The sequence below is a fragment of the Toxorhynchites rutilus genome, chromosome 3, assembly GCF_029784135.1.
Source record: "Toxorhynchites rutilus septentrionalis strain SRP chromosome 3, ASM2978413v1, whole genome shotgun sequence".
Lineage (NCBI taxonomy): Eukaryota > Metazoa > Arthropoda > Insecta > Diptera > Culicidae > Toxorhynchites > Toxorhynchites rutilus.
Genome location: NC_073746.1, coordinates 295,977,398 through 295,989,927, shown reverse-complemented (window position 1 = coordinate 295,989,927; position 12,530 = coordinate 295,977,398).

Here is a 12,530-nt window from a genome sequence, read left to right as displayed (position 1 = left end):
TTAGCTGGTAGAGCCTGTAACGACCACATTGCTATGTTGCGCATCGTTATCGAGCAGATCAACGAACTCCAAGAGGTCCTTTGGGCCCTATTCCAGAAAACGAGACGAGTAGTTCGTCTCGGCTTCAGTCACTGTCGAGACGAGCAAAATATCCCATTCCTGTACACGAGTTTCACTGAAATGTTTTATTTGGTAGACCGGAGAGACTTCATTTTTCCTCGAGCATATGATTTTATCACTCAGCTGTTTTGTTATTATGTATTTATTTGGAGCAATGTTTGTTCACCTAATCAACGATTTATCAAGAAAAGTTTTAAATCTATATACATATACGTATTTCCAATAAAGTAGTTGTTTTGAATTACTCGTTTTCGTTCAATATGTGAAGACTTTTCGTGTCCTGTTAATACATTCAAAACAGTCATCTAGCATCCCTGGATATGGGTTCAATGTTTACATTTGGTTGTGTTGTTTGGAAGAGGCCCATTTGAAAATCTGTAAGAAAAAATCTGTTTTCTGGAATAGGGCCCTTTACCTGGTGTTCATCGATTGCGAGGAACCCGTCGACCGCCTCAACCACGATAACCTCTGGAACGCCCTGAGACGCAAAGGAGTTCCTGTTGAACTAGTCAACCTAGTTTCAGCGCGATACGAGGCTTATACGCGCAGAGTCTTGCACAACAGGGTCTTGTCCGACCAATCCGGGTCACGGATGGTGTTGGGAAAGGTTGTTTACTATCACCACTACTATGCCTCATCGTCATCGACGAGATCGTGGTCGACCGTTAACCGATTCGTGGAGCACCTCAACGACTTGCTTTTGCTGACGACATTGCACTAGTATCGACGAGGCGTTCTGATATGCAGATTAAGCTTGACGACGATTTCAGCAAGACGATAGCTTTGGATGTCAACACGATCACGCCTTCCAGATTTACAGTTGCCGGGCAAGCAGTGGAGAAGGTTGATAATTTCCAATATCTTGGCGACCAAATTGCGTGAGATGGCTGGACCAATATCGATATATGCGCGCGAATCAAGAAGACGAGGGACCAAAATCCGAATCTTTAAATGCAACGTGAAATCAGTGTTGCCTTACGCTTGTGAGACGTGGAGCGTATCAGCAGAAAATGCGTGAAAGCTTCAGGTCTTCGTGAGCCGATACCTGAGGTATATAATTCGGGCCTGGTGGTCAGACAACTGGATCTCGAATCACGAGCTCAATCGTTGTTATCAGCAGACAGCAGATATTTACAGAGATTCAGAAGCGTAAGTGACGGTGGGTCGATCACACATTACGGAAGAGTTGTACTGAAATCTGCAGACAAGCATTAGACTGGAACCCGCAAGGACATCGCAGCAGAGGTAGACCCAGAGGTTCCTGGTAAAGGAGCCTCACAAACGAGATAAGAAGAGTCGACCCAAATTTGACCTGGACACGGGTCAAGGCGAAAGCTGCGGATCGTCCAGAATAGAAGCTTTTAAGGCACTACGCACCCAGCGTGGATATGTAAGTAAGTAAATTACAGTTTACGTAGTAGCACTTCATGGTTGGTTTTGTTAAAGTTGCCTTCAGAGTATTTTTTTAATTCTCCATTTGAAAGATCTTTCAGTCTACTGGGTGGTTCGCCTGCGTAGCGAGATACAAATTACATAAAATATAAGGGAAAGTTGGGAAAGACGGACATCTATGTATGATTGATAAATTACATTCTTATTTCAAATATTAATGGTGTACAAACTTGCAACACAGTTTAGTACCTTTGATACTTATTGTGTACACCTACCTGGCTTCCTGTTAAAATTGTAAATGAAAACAAATAGTAATCTACAATGAGCAGCTCGATGTTTCGTCTGTAGAAAATAAAGTTCTCATTGTTATCGAATAATTTTTGGGGTATTTTTCGTTACGTGAGTGTTTTCCCATCACTTCTCTTCAGTTTATCGAATCAGCGGTGGAATTTTCTCATTTTCACTCCAGAAATGTTGATGAAAATAAAATACTAATCAAACCGGGTAAGACGGACACTCCAAAGACAAAAGACAAACATCTTGCTTTGAAAACAATTTGATTATTTCCTGCTTTGTTTAACAAATGTCCACTAACTACATTTGCAAGTGCAACCATGAACGAATCAGCAGAGCGGTTTTTAAAACGTGACCCGAATTTTCTGAATGACAATAGAAGATAGTTTAGACATGAAAAAAATTACAAGCTCTTCTGGGTGATATTAGTCTAGCCTTTTTATTAGATCATTTTTAAGGCCTATTAGAAGACCCCCAAAAAATTTAATTTTCAGTTAGTGTCCATCTTTCCCACGCCAGGTGTCCGTCTTTCGACGCAATCTTATTTTTCAAATATCCCGGACAAATTCCTTTTGCAAAATTTCTGCCTCAAAGATAAATTTTATTATACAAAGAGACCTAGAATATCAATTTGTGGTGAGATAGCTATATATTTTTTGTGATTCACGAAAAAAACAACGTTTACTTAAGGTGTCCGTCTTTACCACCCCTCCCCTACATGAGAAATCAACATAAAATGATTGCATAGATTTAAACTTGAACGAACAACAATATTTGAACTTAAATAACAATGAAATAAGAACATATTAAAACATTTATAAAATAAATTAAACAAAAAAAACTGGCGTTTCTCCGATTGTTGCTTACTTGTTCGACCATATGGCACGAAAATGTCCTCGGACCATGGTTCCAGGCCAGTGCGCAATGGTCCAGGAGATGCATTTAAGTGGAAATTAGCATATAGAGCTCGTCAGTTATTCTCTAGATAAAAACTGTCTTCGACAAAGTTGTTACATATGATAGAGCGCTCATTTTTATGTTATCAAAAATAGGGTGACCAAACTTGTCGATGAAATACAGAATATAAATTTCTTATCTTTATAGATAGAGGTAAACATAGTTCGACAATGTTGTAGCAAAAAACCAAAAGCCCCTTTTTTCATGGTCACCACAATGCAACTTAGAAAAAAGCGCTAATTCGATTATATTAAAAGATAGAAAAAAGTTTTGTTCTACAAAGTTGTTTGGAATAACTGGTGCTACAACATTGTCAAACTATGTTTATCTCTATAAAGATAAGAAAATTAAATATTTTATTTCGACAATTTTGGTTACCCTATTTTTGATAACATAAAAATTAGCGCTCTATCATATGTAACAACTTTGTCGAAGACAGTTTTTGTCTAAAGAATGAATATCTCCCTCATAGTTTTTTTTTTTTCCAAAATATATATTTTTATCAAGGCTCATATGGCGTTAGCCTCACGGGGCCGGGAGTTCAATACTTTGACAATTTTTCTTATTATCTATGTTAGTAATATGTAACCGATTACTCGCGGTTGGCTCGAGGTTAGTATTACAAGTGTTTTCGTAATTCGGATGTTGCTGTCTCCAATGCTCTGTACGTGTGCCCGACACGGGATACTTCCTATTGGGATGCAGCTGACCCTTAATCAGCAACGCCCCCCTAGTCTGTACCTCATATCTAGCGTGGTGCGTCTTTCTCGACTCGAGGAATCCAGGATAGAATGGTCACTAACCGGCGCAATCATCAGTTCATGTAGAGTTGTCATGAGCGGTACAACCTTTGGCTCTTGTTGAATGATCAGTGGACTGCACAATCTTTGGTCCGTGTATCTGTAAAGAGTGTGTGTATGTATTGCCGCGACTAAGTAAAAGTTTATCGATCGGATAGGAGGGATATAAAACGGGGACACAACGAAGGAAACATCATTAAACGTTGACATCGGCGTTCCTGAGGAACAGGTATAGATGAAGCAGAAGATCAGGATCACGGCTACCTAAGATATCCCGGACGGGGATATCCGATTGTCTGCCTTGTGCTCTCAGTGCTCTAGAGAGCTGAGAGCGAGCAGCATGGAACCGGATACACGACCAGACAACACGGTCGATGTCGTGGTAGCCATCGCCACAATCACAAAGATTGTTTGCTGCGAGCCCAATGCGATAGAGATGCGCGTTTAGGTTGTAGTGATTGGACATAAGCCGAGATATCACGCGAATGAAATCACGACCTACATTCAATCCCTTGAACCATGCACTCGTCGAGACCTTAGGGATAATCGTGTGTAACCAACGACCGAACTCATCTCCACTCCACATGCGCTGCCAACTTACGAGCGTGTACTGACGAGGAATGTGGAAAAATTCATTATAAGCAATTTGCCTTTCAAAAAGTGTGCCTTCTAAAGCGCCCACCTTAGCTAGCGAGTCCGCTTTCTCATTCCCCGGAATCGAACAATGAGAGGGAACCCATGCTAAGGTAATCTTGAATAATTTTTCGACCAAAACACTCAATAGTTGTCTTATTCTAGTTAGGAAATAAGATGAGCGTTTATCAACCTTCATTGAGTGGATTGCCTCTATTGAGCTGAGACTGTCTGAAAAAATAAAATAGTGGTCGATGGGCAATGTTTCAATGATCCCTAATGCGTAATATATCGCACCCAGTTCAACGACATACACGGAACAAGGATCTTTGAGTTTGAAAGAGGCACTGGAATTTTCATTGAAGATGCCGAAGCCAGTGGACCCGTTTATGAATGAACCGTCAGTAAAGAACATTTTATCAGATCTAACTATGCCCCCGTATTCTGCCGAAAATAACGGCGGAATAGAATATGAGCGTAGATGATCTGGGATTCCATGGATCTTTTGTCGCATGGACAGATCAAAATTGACAGAGGAATTGCAAAAGTATGGGAAGCAAACTTGGTTGGAGATGCCTGGTGAAGGGTGCACGTCGTGGGTAAGGTACTCATGGTATAAAGACATAAAACTTGACTGAGGAATCAGTTGGAGTAGATTTTCGAAGTTATCAATATTATCCCTCATAGTTGTTTTTAGCGCTTTCTATTTAAGTTACCTTAGGGTAACCATGGAAAAAACGGGTTTTCTTCACTCTAACTTTTATATTTAAAATTCTACATCAAAACTGTCTTCGTACGACTTTTAGAGTTTATCCATAACAATATTTTGCGATGCAGAATTTGTCAATATCTTAATCCTGCTCAAAGTTATTGACGGGTTTTCATCCAAAAACTCATGATTTCAATTTAAATTTACTCAAACACGAAAAATAACATAGTTTTAAAAATCACATATTATATAGAGTGAAATTTGTTCTTTCAAATTCTGCCAACAAACATTTTTTTATGTTTGCCCCAAAAAGAATTACAAACAAATGAAAAGAGCGTGTTTTTTTAGAAGAAAAAAAATATCAATATCAATAACTTTGAGTGAAGTTGATATATTGATATATTGAAGTTCTGCAAAATGTTTGTATTAGTAAGTTCTAAAAGTCTTCCGAAGACAGTTTGTATGTAGAATTTGAAACATGAAAGTTAGAGCAAGAAAACAGTTTTTTTCATGGTTAGAAAAAAGGCGTTATATCGGTTATGTCAAGAGATAGAAAAAACTTTGTTCTACAAAGATGTTTCAAATAACTGAGACTACAACCAGAGATATGAAGTGGAACTTGAGAGAAAAAAGTGGCAACGATTTGTGGCAAGAAAATGTAAACAGTGAAAAAATTGACAGATGGTTTACGCTCTAAAAATTGAACATAATGTTGAGATGTCTCTAAAAGGGTGGGAGACATCATATATAAGGTGGGAGGTTCGTATATAATGTTATTAATGTTAGCATCATCATGATAAACACGGCGAATGGGATAGAAATTACGAACTGAAAATTGAGTAAAATATACATATAGACGCTGAAACGCTGTGGACTAATATTATAATGCATTTTTATCGGTTTATGTATAATGCATTATCAAAATAAACCCATATGTATTGTAATCATAACTTGCTGTGCTATTCAGAACATCATTTATGGTCGTATTCCACCAATGATGACAAATGTGAAGCTTCGCCATAGAAACTGAACACTGAATAAAAATGTCACAGGAGGGTTGTGCCCAGGACACGACCGCATATACCTTACGTAGGATTCCGTTAGGCTATCTGTTGATTTTGGATATGTTTGAAGAATCACATCGTTAAACTCTTTGATAATGATTTGGTGGCTCTGTAGAGAGCCGTTTTGTTAGGTTGTTGGGTATTGTTTATTCATTCCACCAGTGTTTACCAAGTGATGATGACAGAAGGATGGTAAACAGTCGTTGGATGGTGCGTATCAGATAGAAGATACCGAAGTGGAACGAGATATGATGAAAACCGCCCTCTGTGATACTAGACGAGATGCCTCCTATGTTATGTATGGATGAATTAAAAAAAAAGTCACCAATGTAATATAAGATAATTACCAATAGCAAACACAATTATCATTTTTTCTCATAAGTAAAAACATATTACTTTAATATAGAGAAAACATATTTGAAATGAAATGGTAATTTTCATTTATAAATTTTACTTTCTGAGTGTTCATTCAACCCAATGAGAATTTTAATTGGACTAACAACAACTAATACTATATGTAGAGGATATGGGAAATCACTTTGTCTAATATTTCTTCACTTTTCCAATTTTTCTCGCCGTAGAAACGTTCTTTGGGTGAAAATGAACACAACGAAACAAACAGCTTAAACCAAACGACCCGTTCTCGAGCGGGAACACACCTTGGTTTTTATTTATGAAAATTCAAATGAATCATTTCATATATCAAGTCATTTTTAACACAACTGCTACCATATACAATTTTACATTTACATTCTTGCTAAATTTTTCACAATACACGATCGGTCATTGATATGAAATGTCACGAAGCAACCAACATTCAAGTTCCAAATTTAAATTTTATTTGCTAGAATTAATCGAATCACTTACCTTACCTGCAGTATAAAAATACCCCGTCTTGCAGATATTTGCAATGCCGATTTCATCCGGGCACCTTGGTTTAGTTAGAGAATGCATTTCGGTAGGAACAAAAGCTCCCCCTAATTTTATTTATTTGCAATGCCGATTCCCCCGAGGCAGCTTGGTTTTGATGTCCCTTGATTTTGATGTCTCTCGGTGTTGATGTCTCTGAACACATTTCGGTAGGAACAAAAGTTCCCCCTACTTTCATGTATTTGCAATGTCGATTACCCTAGGCAGCTTGGTTTTTATGTCTCTGTTAAGGAACACATTTCAGTGGCAGCAAAAGCTCCCCCTACTTTGATATATTGGAAATGCCGAATCCCCCGAGTTAGCTTGGTTTTGATGTCTCTGTTAGGGACCCGCCGCATGTGTCGTCAATTTCGACCAATCAGAAGTGGGTATTTCCGTTACAATAGGGGTTGAGATTTTTCAATTGTTCGATTAGTTTCATGACATATATTATTTTCTTCAGTATTAAAAATTGTTATGGAGTACCGAAATCGATTGACGCAACAATTTCATCAATCCATCATGGAATGACTGAGCAATAAGCGTTTGAAATTGGACAATTTTCACGATGTGCTCGATTTTCGATTTTCAATTTGTACCCCAATATGTTCCCGAAAGACGTAATCCTACGTCAAAAATTAAAATGTGGTAAGAGCATCAGTTGAAATATTTTAAAGCATTCTCATCGGAATAAATTGAATGATACAATAATTATACGATGGGGGTCTCCGTAGCCACATTGGTTGCGCGTTCGCTTAGTAAGCGATCGATCGTGAGTTCAAAACTCAGGGCCCTCATTGACCATCTTTGTGTTGTTACAGAATAGCTACGTCCACGCAACAATCATCAACGATGGAGATCGATCCACGGTCGAAATAAGATCGATTCATCCATACAACTGCTCTGCTCTGCCAGCCACATCGGGCTACTGTTCTATAAATAACTCAACAATGATCAAACAACTGTCTCCGCTGTCCGGTGGTCCAACTGGATAATGGAAAAACAGAAAGAATACCCTTACGCCTAAATGGCTACTGTGTGAATGTACCACCATATGTAATGGTATAGAAGGAATACTGGCGAATGGCAACTGTGTAATGTGCTAATTATAGATATGATAACCATGTGACATGTACACGATTAAAATTCGGCTCTGTTACAGCTAAAATACTAATGAGCCTTAAATAAATAAATGGGATAAAAAAAAATAATAATTATACGACTAAATGATGTATGTACGCTTAAAAACAACATAAAAATATGATTTCTGAATTAATTTCTTTTTTTTTCAGTTTCAAACACACCCAGTAAAAAGCCATTTATATTTTTTTAAATACCCTCTGTTGGTATTGTATCCTGAATTTACAATGCAATGAAACGTTAACGTCAATTAGTTTCTAGTAATCAGCTTTTTAGTTGCAGGTGAAATTAACCAACTATATTTTTTTAGTATTATATATATTCCATGCCAAACCAACATAGTGGTTCTCAAATTTTCGTGTAAATTGGTAGTTTTGTTCCTTATCGTTAAATATTAGATTCCATTCCATTTTAGGGTGGTTCAAAAAATCTAGTTTTTCCCCTTTTTTCCAAAAATATTTTTTTTTAAATTCATATCTTTTGAACTACTAAACCGATTCAGATGATCGACATATCGAATTGGCCAGTTAGCTAGGTTTTTTTGAAAAAATATTATACTTGTAACAAAAAATAATTTTGTTTTCTTAATTATTGGTCGTAATTGTTCTTTATAGTTTTCATTCAGGGGCGCTATATTTTTTTTATATTTTTTCTCGAAAGCTGAAGATTTTTTAGATAACATATCCAAAAATGTGTTCTTCTTCGTTTTTAAATTATAATTTTTCAAATTTAATTGATGGTTCAAAAAATAATTTTTCTCCTATTTTCCAAAAATGACGTTTTTCAAAAATTCATAACTTTTGATCTACTGAATCGATTCAGATAATCGACATAGTTAATTTAAGTCAATAATTTCACACTTGCAAAAAATTTTTTTTTTATTTATAAAAGAAAACATACAATTATTAATCACGAAAACAATTTTTTTTTCGCTAGTGCAATATTTTTCCAAAAAATTCTAGGCTTTAATTTGATATATCGATCATCTGAATCGCTCTAGCAGTTCAAATGTTATGAATTTTTGAGAATAGGAAAAAGGGGAAGAAATTAATATTCCGAACTATCGGTTAACTTTAAAAAATTATAACTGAAAAAAGAAAAAAGAACATATCTAATTTTTAATAAAAAATGTGAATGTGTAAAAAAATTTTAAAACTATAAAAAACTATAAAAACGGATACATCCAAGAATTACGAAAACAAAATTCAAATTTCTTGCAAGTTTGATATTTCTCCAAAAAAAATACTAGCTAATTAACTTCAAATGTATTGATCATCTGAATTGGCTTAGTGGTTCAAAAGTTATGAGTTTTTGATAAAATTCATTTTTGGGAAAAAGTGAACAAAATCGAATCACCCAAAAAAAAAAAATACAGGTTCAATGTTTTACCATAACGAAAACAAGCTACCAATTTTCACGAAAATCTGAAAACCACTATATCAGTTTGGCATGAAATGGCAATAGTTCACAAATTTCAAAGTTCGCGTTTTTCTTTTTGTTTTTCATGTCTTTTAGTGCGGCCATAATAATAATTAGGATTACTGCATTTGGATTGATGCTACAAAATATCATTAACTTCCTTGAATAGTGAATGTGATATAATTCACTTTATATATGTATATATATTAATAAATATTTTCAAACGAATAAATTTGTAAAACATTCATTTTTTGAGTTTAACGTGCAAAGACCCTTCAATAAAAATGGTATTGGAACAACAGAGTAAAACTGACATAAAATTATGACGGAGGATTGCTGTAAAACTGTGAAAAATATATAAAAAATACACAATCGAAGACTCTTTATGTCGTTTATAAGTTTGGTTAACATGCCTAGTAGTAATGTTTGCGGATTAATGGAAAGATATGATATGTTGATCCTTGAAATAAGTTTGAAAGTTAAGAATTGGAAAAAAATATGAAATTCATGTGAATGGAGACGACTTTTGTGTACAGCACATGCCACTGGGGCCTTTTGCTGATTAAGTAAGTAAGATTTCTTCCAAAACATCATAACTTTACAACCATTGAGTCTATTTCAAAAATTGTCATATCAAATGAAATCTTATTCTTCTATGAATCAACTTCAATCTGTCATTCACGCAAACTCAAAAATTTCATACTACAGAAAAACTTTAATTATAAAGCTTAGAGAATTTGCGACTTAATTTTCCACAATTCGCTCTTTCACACCAAATTTCTATCTTGTCGAAATTTTAAACCTCTCAAATTGAATTCTCAAAATGATAGGTCAAAGAACGAAAAGCAGTAAAAATTAACAAATAATGGGGGGGTAAATAATAAAGCAAGGGTAATCATGGATTTTTCATAACCATCTCAGCAAAATATTGAAAATAAAATTCCTTTTTTAATTTCTCTTTCAAATTTTGATAAAATTGCACTGAATAGTTAAATAAGGGCAATATTAATATTTGAATAAACTTATGTAATTATAAACATGTTTATATTTTTTTTTTTTTTTTTTTTATCTTCGCTTATTTTTCGTCGGCCTATTTCCGCCACTTTAGTGCCAATCACCGACATCAGGGAGGCGACTCCACCTGTTCCTACCTATCAGACTCAACAACTCATGAGCCGGGCCAACTTCTTTTACTTCCGCTCCGAAGGAAGACGTAACCAGAGATTTTTCGCCTCAGAAAATCCCAACGACGCCAGCTGGGATTGAACCCAGGCCGATCGGATTGTGAGGCTGTTACGCTAACCATACAACCACTGGCGCCGTCTCATGTTTATATGAACCTTCCCATCTTCTCATTCTTCATTAAAGACCTTGCGTCAGGACAGCTAGAAATCGATACACTCTCAAATCAAGTGTGCCTGAAAAAAAATATATTTTTCACGTAAACAAGCGATGAAAATGTGGACACTTTTTAGTCAGTGAATTGTATGGAGTTCCACTGCTGTGCTACAACATTGTCGAACTATGTTTACCTTTATCTATAAAAATAACAAAGTTATATTTTTTATTTTATCGACAATTTTGGTCACCCTATTTTTGATAACATGAAAATGTGCGCTTTATTATATGCAACAATTTTGTCTCAGACAGTTTATGTCTAGAGAATAACTGTCGAGCTCTAAATGCTAATTTCCACTTAAACGCATCTCCTGGATCGTTTTACAGTGGAGAGGAAGCCGTACCGTTGAAGATGCCGATGTGTTCTTATTCCCCTTCATCGAGGAGGTGGAGGAACCAGGTATTTCGTGGCTGATACATTGTTCACGCGTTAGATCCTGAAGAACAGTTCGACATCTTTCAAGTAGCACAAAAATGCTACTACTCTCGCTGGATCATCGCTTAAGGATGTCTCGTACATTCCCGCGGAGAGATTTCGCAGATTATCATATTCCGAGCAACACAGGAATTGTTAGACGGAGTTGTGGATACAGTAATGGACGCATAGTGAATGAAAAGACCCTCCGCAATCGAACCACCTTTCGGACCGAAAAGTGCGGAAAGAGTTTGTGATCGACAACTTCATGCCATCAAGCGGCACATCCCGAGTGAAAAACGGTCCGATGTGACCGATTCTGGTCAATCGATCAATCGTTTCGTTCCCTGTGATACCGCTGTGTCCGGGAACTCACGTGAGCACAGTGTCGGGCAATATGTACTTCCTGATGGATTGAGTCCATGGGTTTTTGGACCTAGCTGCACCGATGGCATCAATGGCACTCGTCGAATCGGAAACGATCAGCAGCGGCTTGGAAGATGGGATTGTGGTTGCCTCGAGAATGCCTGCCACCTCTGCCGAGAAGACCTGGTAGATGTCTGTAACTTTTTTGCTGTTGCTTATCCCAAATCCAACTCCGGATGGTCCTGCTGAGCCATTCGTATACCTGATTTCGTAGAGACGGCATTTTTCTGCTATGATGGCCTTAAGATGTTCTGGTAGAACGGCGGAGCTTATCCCGGCTCGGAAGTTGTTCCTGATACCGTTCTCCACGAGAACAATTGGGAACCTCCAGTCGTTCGCCGCAAACCAGAATTTGTTGATGACAGGAGGCCGGAGGTAGTGCCCTGTTATAAGTCGGTGCCAGAGTTGTGGTGAGCTTATCTCCGTTCAAACACGTCAGTTCGAGGCCATAGGTGAGGCGGCTGCTGCTGATAGCTTTGGCTACCCGTAACCGGATCTTCCTGTTGTTGCTCCGGTGCGTTTTGGAAATAGTTTTCAGAAGGTTCAAACGGGTAGCACAGCTCTTCTTACGTTTCTGGAAATGGCGTAGGAAGCTAAGTTTGTGGTCGACCAACACTCCGAGTATCTTTAATATTTTTCGACCAGGAATGTGTTCTTTGTGTAGCTGGATCCTGGAACTGGGACCCTTCCTGGGCTTGCTGTTGTACATGTTTGTTTTCCGTGGGGAGGCGTCCTCCAAAGAGGTAAAATTCGCCATTGCCATCGAGTCCGGACAAATAAGGACAAAAATGTCGAAATAAATTTTGTTTAATACTATCAAAGTTAATGACGATATCCCGTGTACACAATAGTCC